We start from the raw sequence: 12,623 nt of genomic DNA on the forward strand, positions 1-12,623 counted from the left end.
TTTTTTTCTTACACCCCTCCCATACAAGCCACATTTGTGGAGAATTTGTGATATTGTTGTCACATGCACACAATGACCAATCTCTTCCCATAAATTCCTGCAACTGCTTCAGAGTTGCTGTAGGCCTCTTGGTAGCCTGATTAGGTAGGTGATTTTTTATTTATTTTTTATAACATGTTGGTGTTATATCTTTCACTTGGATGTTGCAAGCTGCACTGAGTAAAATACAGCTGGATAAAAAAATACTGTGTCAAAATGTGATTATTTTAAAGGGGTGGGAGGGGGGAGGGTGATTATTTTCTATACCCAATATATATATGTGTATGTACGTAAGACTTATTGATCAAAAGTGACAGTAAAAATGTTTATAATGTTGTGTAATATTTCTATTTCAAGTAAATGCTGTTCTTTTCTCATCAAAAAACAATGTATCACGATTTCCACAAAAAAATATGAAGCAGCACAACTGTTTTCTACTTTGATAATAATCAGAAATTATAATTGAGCACAAAATCAGCATATTAGAAAGATTTCTGAAGGATCATGCGACACTGAAGACTGGAATAATGACTGCTGAAAATTCAGCTTTACTGTCAAAGGAATAAATTAATTTTGAATTTGTATAATATGTTAATAATGTTTTACAATATTACTGTTTTTGCTGTGTTGTTGATCAAATAAATGCAGTATTGGTGAGATTTTTGTTTTTCAAAAATGTTAAGTTCATAAGTGCAAACTTTCCAGAAGGTCTTGAAGGCAGTAAAAGTATTTCACATCCGAGAAAAAAAAAACTCACTGTGAAAGATTCAAATTGGAAGACAAGATATTTACATTTTTAGGTTTCGGCTTATGATTCTTATCGCATGTCTGATTTCATGTCACAATAATGCATTTCAACACTAATACTTGAAGGACATGTTTAGAAACTCTTGGTACAGTCTCTCGGTCAACTTTGCCCCCACAAGTGGTTTTGGTTTGAATTTGGATCTTATATAAGACATTTTAAAGCGGTTGATGTAATTTGGCACACACGCTCGTCTTTGAATTCATCAAATGCAGCTCCAATCAGTCCTGCGCCCAGGACTGTTGACACTAGCAGGAAATCAAAGTCCAGCACGGCAGTCCTGCACTGCCCGAACCATGTGCTTGTGCATGATGCAGCCTCACGGGGAAGATTAATTAGTGTACACAAACGTGTGTGGATGTTTATACACCAGAGTGTGTTCTGAGATGTTAACATATCAGTCAGCTCTTGCTCTCCTTCACTGCCAACCACATGGCCAGACACATGTACACACACACACGCACAGACATGTATATACTCACACATATATGTATGCGTATGCACACAAACAGAGCCACGCGAAATAAAGTGGCCTTCTGTGTGCAAGTTACATACAGTATGTATTGATGCATAATAAGAACGGAGCGCCCGAAAATAAAGACGTAAAGCACATAGATAACTACATACGCAGTCCAAGCTTGCCATATTGAATTAAAAACAGGTGTCTTCATAGTTTGCATTCTTCTCAAACACAAAAGTGGTTTGACCTGAGCGGTTTTGAGTGTGTATCGAGCCCTATCAAACCAGGTTCTCGGTGTAATTCTGTATTTATAAACACGAGTGCACTTGGGTTTGTGTGACACGTACCGTATGCTACAGACTACCACAGGCATAGCCCAACTATTGAAACCATATTTTCACCTCTTTTCCTAGCACTTATTTTGAAGGGAAGCCTGTCGTACATCACAGGAACACTTTTTATGGGGATCTCTGAAATTCCTCAAACAGATCCCTCCTAAAACTGATGTGCGGTGGGATTGAGTCTTGCTCCTAAGTGTTGGAATAACAGCAAGCTTGTGTGGTTGAAAAATTGAACAGAAAGTGAGTTCAGAAGCCATTCATTACGATTTAACAGGATATTACTTGTTCTTTAACGCTTGAGTTACTTAGAAGGTCACTGTTGTAATGGTTTAAAAGTGTGCACCTATGAAAATGAGCTCTACGTAATGCACATAGTGATGTGGTGTTTTCTTTTGCTCAAAATGAGCATTGATGGAGGGTCAGGATATTATCCGTACTCTTCAGAAACTGAGGATTTGTCCGGCATCCGTAGTAATTAGTCATAATTAGCCATGGTTGGCTATTGAACAATTAAACTCGAAATTGCTTTAAAGAGAGCTGGGAATTAAAATAAGCTGAATAATAGCATTAACTTCCAATGACTGGAAAGCTCTCTCACAGTTTAGCAACACAGAGAGCTTAACATGTCACGTGAAACCAATGATAACACATTTTTTACTCTGTATGAAGAAATGTAATTGGTCTTTGGCTACATCGGCTAAATTATGCCTAGGGACCAATAGCTCACGCTCAAATGGTCTTTTATTTTACTTGTGAAGGAATCAGTGGTTTACGAATCTTAGATGAACGAAACGCTCTCATTCACTTCCATGTACTGATTAATATTTTGTTAACCAAAATCACTTTTTGAATTGCTTTTTGAGTGCATGACCGTACGCAATTAAAATGCGGATTTTGTTAAATGGCTTTATTTAGGTTATTTTTGTTTTTCTATAGTGTATTTTTGTTGTCATTTGTTGGAAAAAGTGTACTGTATTATGCAAATACATTTTGGAGTCTCTAGATTTTCTAGATGTACATTTTTAGTTGAAAAAACATTTGTTTTGATAGATTTTTTTTCTGGTTGATTGTTTTAATGAGCTCATAACACAATATAATACACTTGCTTGTCGCCACCAACTGGAGTAATGATGTAACTTATGAAAATCGCTGAACAAATCGATCAACTACATTTTTGAGTGAACTGATTTAAAAGATTTGGGTCATTTGGATGAATCCAAATCGCTTTGGAAAGTCTGATTCATTCAAGTTAATTGGGCTGTTGGGACAGAAATTAAAAGCGAATGATCAGTTCAACTCCCTGTTCAACTTGTTCAACATACTTGTAAATCAGCAGATTTTGGTTGTTTTGGTTTTTCACTATAAAGAACCTTTTGTGCAATGGAAAGGTTCTGTTGATGTTAAAGGTTCTGCCATTGCCAATAAAGCCTTTATTTTTAAGATTGTACGGCTCTAATAATGTTGGATAATACTCTTTTGTCATTATTTTATTTTAAAAATGTATGTTGTTAAAACTGTCACTATATGTACATTGCCATTGTGTTAATAAAAGTTAGTAATTTGTCATGCGTTTTAGATTTCCGATAGATGTGACTAACTTTTATAGAAAATATACTTGCTACATGAATATTTTAATTAAAAGCAGACCATACATTTTTAGTGTAAAGCACACTTTTTTTGTGCTATCTTTACTGTATAATCAAAATCCACTTGGCTAAATTTGTTTGCATCGCTCTTGTGACACATCTCACTTAAAAGCAGCTTCATCATTTGCTCTGAAGTGTTCAGTAGTGTACAAGAGTACATTTCCTTTGTTTAGGTGTAACATGAGCCCACATGACTTCTCCACTGTCCTTTTGATATGAACGCTGAAGAATGCATCCCATGTAATTAATATAATTGCATCCCATATAATGGGATTCTGTGAGAGGGGCTTGCATGCAATTAGAATTGATAACATGGTGAGGAATGTGAACAGCATGTACATGTGGAGTATGATTATAAAAGCAATCTTAAATTCATTTTAAGAAATGGGACACATATAGTTTTCCTTTAAACATATAGAGGGGTCCAAACATCTGATGCTACATTGCGAAATCAAAATATAATTTAAAAGAGGGAAATATAAAAAATAGATACATTTTTTTTTAACTCTACTGTATAGCTTTCCTATAAGCTACAAAACATGCAGTTTATTTCACTTAGTTGTTCCCTCCTCTTGAAAACAACTTCTGTGGAAAGAGCCCTATAGACATGGATTTAGAGATGTTTTCGTAGTATGGAAGTGCTTTTTTCGGAATTTGGGTGTACATGTCCTGATAGTTGCTGTAGGTAATCACGTGTCATAAATGGAAATAAGCTGGCTCAGAAATGAGCCGTAGCGCTCTGGAGCAGTCCAGCTTGTTATGGGAGTCTTATGTCTGTGATCAGATAGCTACCCTGACAATATCCAGACCCCTTTCTGTTTCCATTACATTTGGGAGAGGGGGGATCCGGCACTTTAGTTCTACTCATTGGGTTCAGCAGTTGCTCAGAAGTTCAGAACTTGCTACAAAAGTTCACACAGTCGACTCCATGAGAGTTCAAAGGCACCAATTTTTTTAAATACATCCATGCATTCATATTCATAGTTGCAATATACATTAGCCAAAGTTATTGAAGAGCTCCTTGGCAGCATTTTGAAACTAAGGCCTATTTACACAAAAGCAGTGAATGTGCTGCATATTTATTTTGGCACCCATCTTAACAAACGGCGGTATTCACACTGGCTAAGCTGTGCGGTGCTGTGTAGCAGAGGTGCAAGTACATTTTTGATGCCGATGAAGTGCACTACTCACTCATTGTGCCGCATTCATGAAACGTTCAGAAATATATGCAAAATTTTGGAGGAAATTGTTTGTAAAATGAACCTTCCTGAAAAACCACTTCATAAATCTCAGATTTGATAGTTAAAAGTGTGTATTTTACACATTTGTAAATAGAGCGCACATGCACCCTCATTCACAATTAGTATGATTTCCACCCATTAATTATTACCACGTGAATCCCATGTATAGGAATGCTGTAGAATATTCTGGACAGGTTTGGCATTATATTGCATAAATGCTAAAGACACTAATTGGCCCAAAAAATTATTCATTATTCAATTATTATAAAAATGTTAGGCTTGCAGACAAATTCCATTGGTGCTCAAAATAATAGTGTATAATAATAAAAAATAACGAACACAGTTTTCAATTATTTTCATTTAGCAGTGAAATTTATTTTCCCATTTGACTAATTCTTTTTATAATTCTTTTTTTATAGTGTTATCAAAATGCAGTGCCTAAAAGAACACAAGACATTTGGATGTTTTACCCGCCATTTATATGTGGTTGGGAGCAGGTGTAATTACCGATATTTAAAAAATACAAACACTTTCATGACCCAAACATTTACATCAGAACATCATTATAAATAATTTTCAAAAAAGTATTCTGCTTGTGTATCATGATGAATGAAGTCCATTGTTTGAAAAATAGACATCTGTGGTGCTTAATGCAAGTTATAAACACAGTAACTGTGTTTACAGTAACACAGTAACACTTTCTCTTCAACAATTTAACAAGTTTGGTTTTGTTCTGTGTAGATTAATTTCCATTTGGATTAAAAAAATTTACCTGCTCCTTATTTAAATTAGGTTTCATGGCAATTTAGTTTGGATAGTTCTCAATGGCACACCCATGACGACCATTTTACAATTTATGGCTGTTAATAATAGAAATACTTAAAGGGATAGTTCACCCAAAAATGAAAAATCTATCATTTATTCACATTCAAGTTGTTCCAAACCTGTCTGAGTTTATTTTGTCTGTTGATAGATATTTTGACTTCTATTGTGTGGAAGGAATACTATGGAAGTCAATGGCTACTGTCAACATTCTTCAAAATATCTTCTTTTGTGCTCAACAGAAGAAAGAAACTCAGATTTGGAGCAACTTGAATACATGACAGAATTATCATTTTTGGGTGAACTATTCCTTTAATGTAGTATTGCAGAAATCACTTTGTTTTCTATCCGGAGTCCCAGTTCTGTTATGCAGTGGAAACACATCAGTGTGAGTCTGCTGTTGTTTCACTTATAAACTGTATGTGTGTGTGTGTGTGTGTGTGTTGTGTGACACAGAATTGGAGTTTAAATGCTTTACATTTTACTCAACTAAAATCAAATTCAGAACATGATGTCTCTATCTGATGTGATCTTGGGAGTTTGGCTCTTTGTGTGAGTAAAATAATAATAAAAACATGTAAGCATGTTATTCTATATTACTGATTTATTCCTAATTTACTGATAAAGAATGAATTACAGGTGGCAGGCTAACCTGTGAGAAAAGCTTTAAGGTTGTCCATAGTCAACAGCATTATTTTCTAGTCCTTCCGAGTAGGCTTTGTCTTTTTAACATTTGTCATTATTAAAATTTACCACTGATAAGGAGTAAAACAGTCAAGAAAGAGAGAAAAACCGAGAGGATGAGAGAGCCAGAGAAAGTGAGGGATAAATAAATAAAGAAAAAGAAAAAGAGCTGATGTCTCTGGAAACACTTGAGTTCTCTGTTGTTCTTCGTCCGTCCAGAGCTCTAGGGAGCATTTGGCTCAGGATGCTGCTTACACACCAATTATCTTATTACTGTAGCTCAGCAATATGGAACTGATCAAACGAGCTTTTAGGAAAACTAGCTGATCTATCAATGAGATTTACTCCTTAAAGAAAAAAAGCACACTACTGCACAGCCATTTATCTATCTATCTATCTATCTATCTATCTATCTATCTATCTATCTATCTATCTATCTATCTATCTATCTATCTATCTATCTATCTATCTCTGTCTAGGCCTATTTATTGTTCTGTCTATCGTTCTCTGCGGAATCAAATTGGAGAGCAGAGTTTGATTTATAAGTGTTTGAAGTGTTTTTTTTTTCTTTAACTAGTTTTGTTGGTGGAGAAGGCTAGTCAAATTGTCTAGAAAGAAAATTACTGCCTATTAACTTATTTACTTCTCTTTTACAAAACTGCACCACGACCTTGTGCTTACATGACTGAATAATAGTCGTGCTGATGTTCAAAGTCCTACTTGTGTGATTATTATTTCAAAAATTCACAACTAGCCGTGGTTTTACAAAGCTTGGTTCCCATGCTGGTTCTCTACCTGATCCAGAGTACGAGGAGGAGGGATATTATGGCTACCTGAGGAATAAATCCACATCTGGATCTTTTTCCTCCTCTGCCCTGACAGCACAGTCCTGCTTTCCATCCACCTGTCTTTGATATACTACGCCATTTTAATCACCTCACAGTAAAGGCTGCACAACAAGCAGAACTCCCACAATACTCCGTAGACATGGCAAGGCGGTCCAACATATTGTGCAAAAAAATTAATAAATTATTTAAATTAAATAAAGACACACTGATCTGTCTGCGCAGCGCCGTTTCAAGTCGAACTCACAGCTGATTGTTGACGAACATGATGCAGGGCAACAACTCACTGCATGATATAGCCTATAGAATGCAGTTATATAACCCTAAAATTCAAGAGATTGGGGGAAAACATGCATGAGATTTTGTCTCATATTTATATCATATATGATATACAGTATATGCAATATCACACTTGTTGTTTTTGTCCCAAATAGCACAGTGCAAATGTGATATTGATTTTATACAACAGTTCAATAAATATGAACTTAATATTGGATTTTAGACACAGTATTGTCTGTTTTTTCTCAGTTTTGCCAATGCAAATATTACATTAAAGCCACAGCATAACTGTTGTGTGTCTCCAACTGACACACTATTTCTGAATAAATCTGTGTTTTGAAGGAATCTGGTGAACCAATGATTTGGCGCATTCATAAAGAGAGCCATTCCCTGCATCTCAATATTCATACTATCCATCCTAAATAGTATGTCAGATTAGAGTAAGTGTGCCCCAAAGCATAGTGTGTTGAAAAGAGTATACCAAAACTCCCCGGATGGTCTACTATTTTGGGTAGATTTTTGAAATGTGGCTCTGTGCACTCTAATGGCTAATATTGCCCACAATCCATTGCGCTTTGGCAAAGGATTTGGTTCAGAACTACAAACACGAATAAAAAACGTAAAAAAAAAACTACAAACATGGCGGATGTGTGCGACCGACAGTTAAGTAGAGAGGTTTAGGGTGTGTTCACACTTGTCCTGTTTGGTTCGATTAAACCAAACCCTGGTGATTGCTCTGTTAGTGCGGTTTGTTTAAGTGTGAACGCTGCCATCCGAATCCTAGGGCCTCATTTATAAAATGAGCATATGCACAGATTTGATCTTAGAGTGTGCGTACGCTAAAATCCACGGCAACGTTCATATTTATAAAAACGGTCTTTGACGTGGAAAAATACTTACCGTCACGTCATGGTCTGAGCAGGTGTACGCTCTTTTCCTTGTGGCAAAGTCGGAGTATTGCAGCTATTTGAACATCTAAGCTGCAATAATAATAATAAAAGCGGATTACGTGCAAGCACCGAATTTCTTCATAAACAACAAAGATGCAGTGTGCGAGATTCATTGTGCAGTGTAGTCAGATTTTTTATTAACGGGAGTTTTTGCGAGATTAAACTGAGCTCTTTTCCTTGTGGCAAAGTCGGAGTATTGCAGCTATTGAACATCTAAGCTGCAATAAATAATAATAAAAGCGGATTACGTGCAAGCACCGAATTTCTTCATAAACAACAAAGATGCAGTGTGCGAGATTCATTGTGCAGTGTAGTCAGATTTTTTATTAACGGGAGTTTTTGCGAGATTAAACTGACCTTTTTAGTCATTTGTCTGTTAGCCTAATGTTGAGAGTTATTCCATGTTGTCTTTTTATTATTTTATTTTACAAGAGAACTTGCAAAGTCTTTATTTGCAACTAATGCGTAAAATAGAAAACACATCTCCGACTGTTTTGTCTGTGTAGCCTATAAGAATAGGCCTATGTCGTGCAATACCGGTTTTAATATATTCTATTCAATAACATTGTTAACTGTTTTTATTTATATCATCTGCTGTCATTTACATCAGTTGTATTTGTATAAAATACACTATATATTTTTGTGTCAGTACATTAATGGCACATTTGAGCTGCATTAGTAAACTGTGTAAATATAAAGAAATGCCAAATCACCTGCAGGTTTTTTCAGACCGGTGACTATAATCGTGTAATAATTAATTTTATTATGATATGAAACGTCCAATTTTTCTTTCAATAATGTTTTTTCAAATTGTGCAAGAATTTCGTGATACTAAACTTTTTATTAGTTAAATAAAAACAAACAAAAAAATTATTTAAAAAAATTAGTAAAAAAAAAAAAAAAAAAAAACTAATAATTTATTAGTTTAATTAGTTAAAACAACGTGAACCTTTATAAGCATCCATTTGGCCATTAACTTTTAAATGCATAAATATGCAAAAAAAAAAATGAGCAGAGTTCTCCGCATAAAGACCCATGGCTGGAAGATCAACCAGCTACTTCTTTTCTCTCCAGTATGGTAGGATGTTAAATGAAATGAAATGTGAAGGATGTTAACTGTGACCAGATGATTGACAGGCCAGTTTACAGTGACAGAGTGCATGTAACTATGTGACAGAGCGGTCCTCCCTGAACTTCCCTCTGTCCTGTATCTTGGTCTCTCATTGGCTGATGTCAGAAGTCATAAATCATTGCACACTGCGTGATTGTGAATCGCCGACAGCGACATGTCGGCGATTCCCTCAGATCGCGTCTTTGATAATTCACACTGTGTGATTGTCACTCGCGTGAACAAGCACCGATTTGCCTCCGATGTCGGGCATTTGTCAGCGAGTGAAAAATCAGGCTAAAATCGTGCAGTGTGAACTCGGCATTAAAGACGCAATTGTATGACGTGATAAAGAAAGATGTCCCAAATCCTAATTGCCTGCTCTTCTACTGTACACTCAAAAGTGTGTACTTTTTCTTCACCAAAAGAGTAGCCTACATAGGCTACTTTAAGGGCATGGTATAAGTAGGCACATTGGGCCGCAGCAATTTATGCCGAGTTCACACTGCACGATTTCCAAAGTCGTCGGATCACCGTTGTTGACTATCTGGGGTAGCATTCAGTTGTTGCTGTGTTTACATTGCACGATGGATCGGTGACAGGAGGACTTTTCAAATCTGTCTGCATGGTCGGCAAACTAGGCTACGTTTCACAACTAAACCCACGCGAGAAGTGATAAGGAAATAACTCCTCCCCGAACTTCCCGTTGCCCTGTATTTTTCAGTCAGAACTCATTTCACACAGCAGGATTTTGAATCAGGATTTCTCTCAGATTGTGACATTGCGTCTTTGATAATTCACACTGCGTGATTGCCACTCATGTGAATGAGCACCGATGTGCCTCCGATTTCGGGCATTTGTCTGATTCCGCAAAACCTGTCGGAGAGTGAAAATCGTGCAGTGTGAACTCAGCATTAGTCCTACTTAATTCCTGAACGAATCAACAGTTTGTATGAATCTAATGAATGAATGACTCAATAGCCGTGTTTCCATCCAACGTTGCAAATTTAACTTATGCACAAAATTGGAATATTGCATAAAACATTTGCGAATAAGCACCGTTTCCATCCAACGAATTAAAGAGAACAAAATCGTCACTTCCTGATAAACTGACACTAAATATCACTAAGAAAAGTAGGAGAAGCCACTGAATATAATAATTTATATATGATAAATTACTTGCGCCTCGAGCATGCGAAACACAATAAATGCAGTCATTGCTTTCGGAGGTGGATGCTGCTGTTTGGGAACACAGTCGTGCAGGACAGTTCGGGGGCAATTATACAGAAATACTTTGACGACAGGCTTTGCTTGGCCATTTAAGAATGACCAAAATATAATTTGAGATGCTGTGCAACGAGATCAATCTGCTGGTTAGACAGGTTTTGCCGTCCCGTCGCTCAAAGTCACATGACTTTTTTAATGCGCATGGAGGAATTTATTCGCAAAGTGCATTTCCATCTCCCATTGTTCGCATGAACCATTTTTCGCGCAATTCAAAACTACCTCAAGCGAGTGTGAAATTGTTTTTTTCCAAATTAGTTTTCATCACCCGTTTCCGATTAGATACTTCAAAATGTGCAAAAACAACAGGGTGATGGAGACATAGCTAATGACTTAAGATATTTACTGCCACCTACTGGCAGGTTTAGTTTCTTATTTCGAGTATCATTAAAAAGTAATTTCATATTTAAATATTTATAAAAAGAATTTGAAAATAAAAATAGGCCTACAAAAATACATAGCCTATTCATAAAGAACTTAATTTTATTAAAAATGAAAAAAAGAACATGAAAAAATAAAAATCTTTCTAAAGCTATTTCTATTAAGCCAATTTGAATAATTAACCGCCACATTGTGTAATTAATTAGATATAAAATTTTAATAGCCCTTAAAAAGTAATTTCATATTTAAATATTTATAAAAAGAATTTGAAAATAAAAATAGGCCTACAAAAATACATAGCCTATTCATAAAGAACTTAATTTTATTAAAAATGAAAAAAAGAACATGAAAAAATAAAAATCTTTCTAAAGCTATTTCTATTAAGCTAATTTGAATAATTAACCGCCACATTGTGTAATTAATTAGATATAAAATTTTAATAGCCCTATATATATATATATATATAATATGTGTGTGTGTGTGTGTGTGTGTATAATGGCATGCTTACTGTAGTGTATAAAAGCCTTTTAACTCCAGTAAACAAGTCCATATAACTGCATTTGTTTGATGTCTGAAAGCCTCTTATAAGTAAGAGTGATAAAAGGTCTGTCATTGGTGTTTGACTGCTTGTTTGAATTAAACCTAATCTTGACCTCATTATGGTAATATTTTAACGAGTCTATAATTGGAACATTTCCCTGCTGATTTAAAGTGCTGATTTAAAAGACCAGCTTTTATAGTTTGGTACCCAGGGAAGCAGGGTGTTGGATCTTTTTACGAGACTTTGTACGTCTGTACATGTGATTAGAGTATTTACGTAGGCTATTTAAGAAATTACACTTTACTGTTAGTGATGTTTAAAATTGTGATGAAAGCTATAAAGATAACTATACAATTAAACTGAGGTTTAGCAGTCACGCCAATGGCCATTTCTGTCTTTAAATTAGCAGCTGTGCTGACTGGTTATCTGCCTGTTGCTTGTGTTACATTTTCTGTGCTGATTGTGGTGAGAAATTTGTGAAAAAAGGATTTAAACACAATAAAATGTGTTCCCTGAAGCTATACTACACTCTTATTGGTAAATGAAGGTATAATCAAATCAGCCAACATATTTAATAAACAAAGACAGAAGGAGTGTGGGACTTTGAAATCGTTCTAAATGCTTCTTAACAATTGGTGGCTGACTAAATACTTTTTTTCCCCACTGTATATAGTAGATTAAACTTTTGAAATCAACCAGAGGCATTACTGAGGGTACCAATAATGGAGTATCCACTTTTTATAAATGACCTTTAGCTTAGAATCGCTCATCACTGACAAGATGGGGCTCCTTGTGCGTCTCTCCTGGTTTCATCTGCTTTCTTTTAAACACAGGAAATTAAGTCAAAGCATAGTTAAATATTTATGTTTATTTTTGCTGCTCTTAACAGAGAGAGACATCCAAACATCAGCCAACGGCTGTCCATTAGCAAAATCAGAATTATCATGTCTGTCTGTCTGGCAGATTTAAAATTTGAAAACTTACTTTGATGCATTTCTGTTTTTTATTTCCTTTAATCTCCTCTGTTTGTATGTTTGCTTTTAGCCTGTGCATCAAACGAGCAAAAGTTTTCCCAAATTCATCCAGTCATGAGTATTCTTGTTTTAAAATATTTAAAAGGGTAATGTTAAAGTATAAATTTGTTCAACTTATTTTAGTAAAAATAAGTCCTTTATTATCATTATGAATTTACAATAA

General features: G+C 35.4%; 1 protein-coding gene across 1 annotated transcript in view; it reads left to right on the forward strand.

Moving 5' to 3' along the window:
* The window catches only part of LOC107586094 (inactive heparanase-2-like), a 79,411-nt gene that overhangs the window by 28,392 nt on the left and 38,396 nt on the right, over nucleotides 1-12,623 (forward strand). The gene's annotated exons all lie outside the window — the stretch shown is intronic.

Source organism: Sinocyclocheilus grahami, unplaced genomic scaffold (assembly GCF_001515645.1).
Source record: "Sinocyclocheilus grahami isolate Dianchi unplaced genomic scaffold, SAMN03320097.WGS_v1.1 scaffold77.1, whole genome shotgun sequence".
Classification (NCBI taxonomy): Eukaryota; Metazoa; Chordata; class Actinopteri; order Cypriniformes; family Cyprinidae; genus Sinocyclocheilus; species Sinocyclocheilus grahami.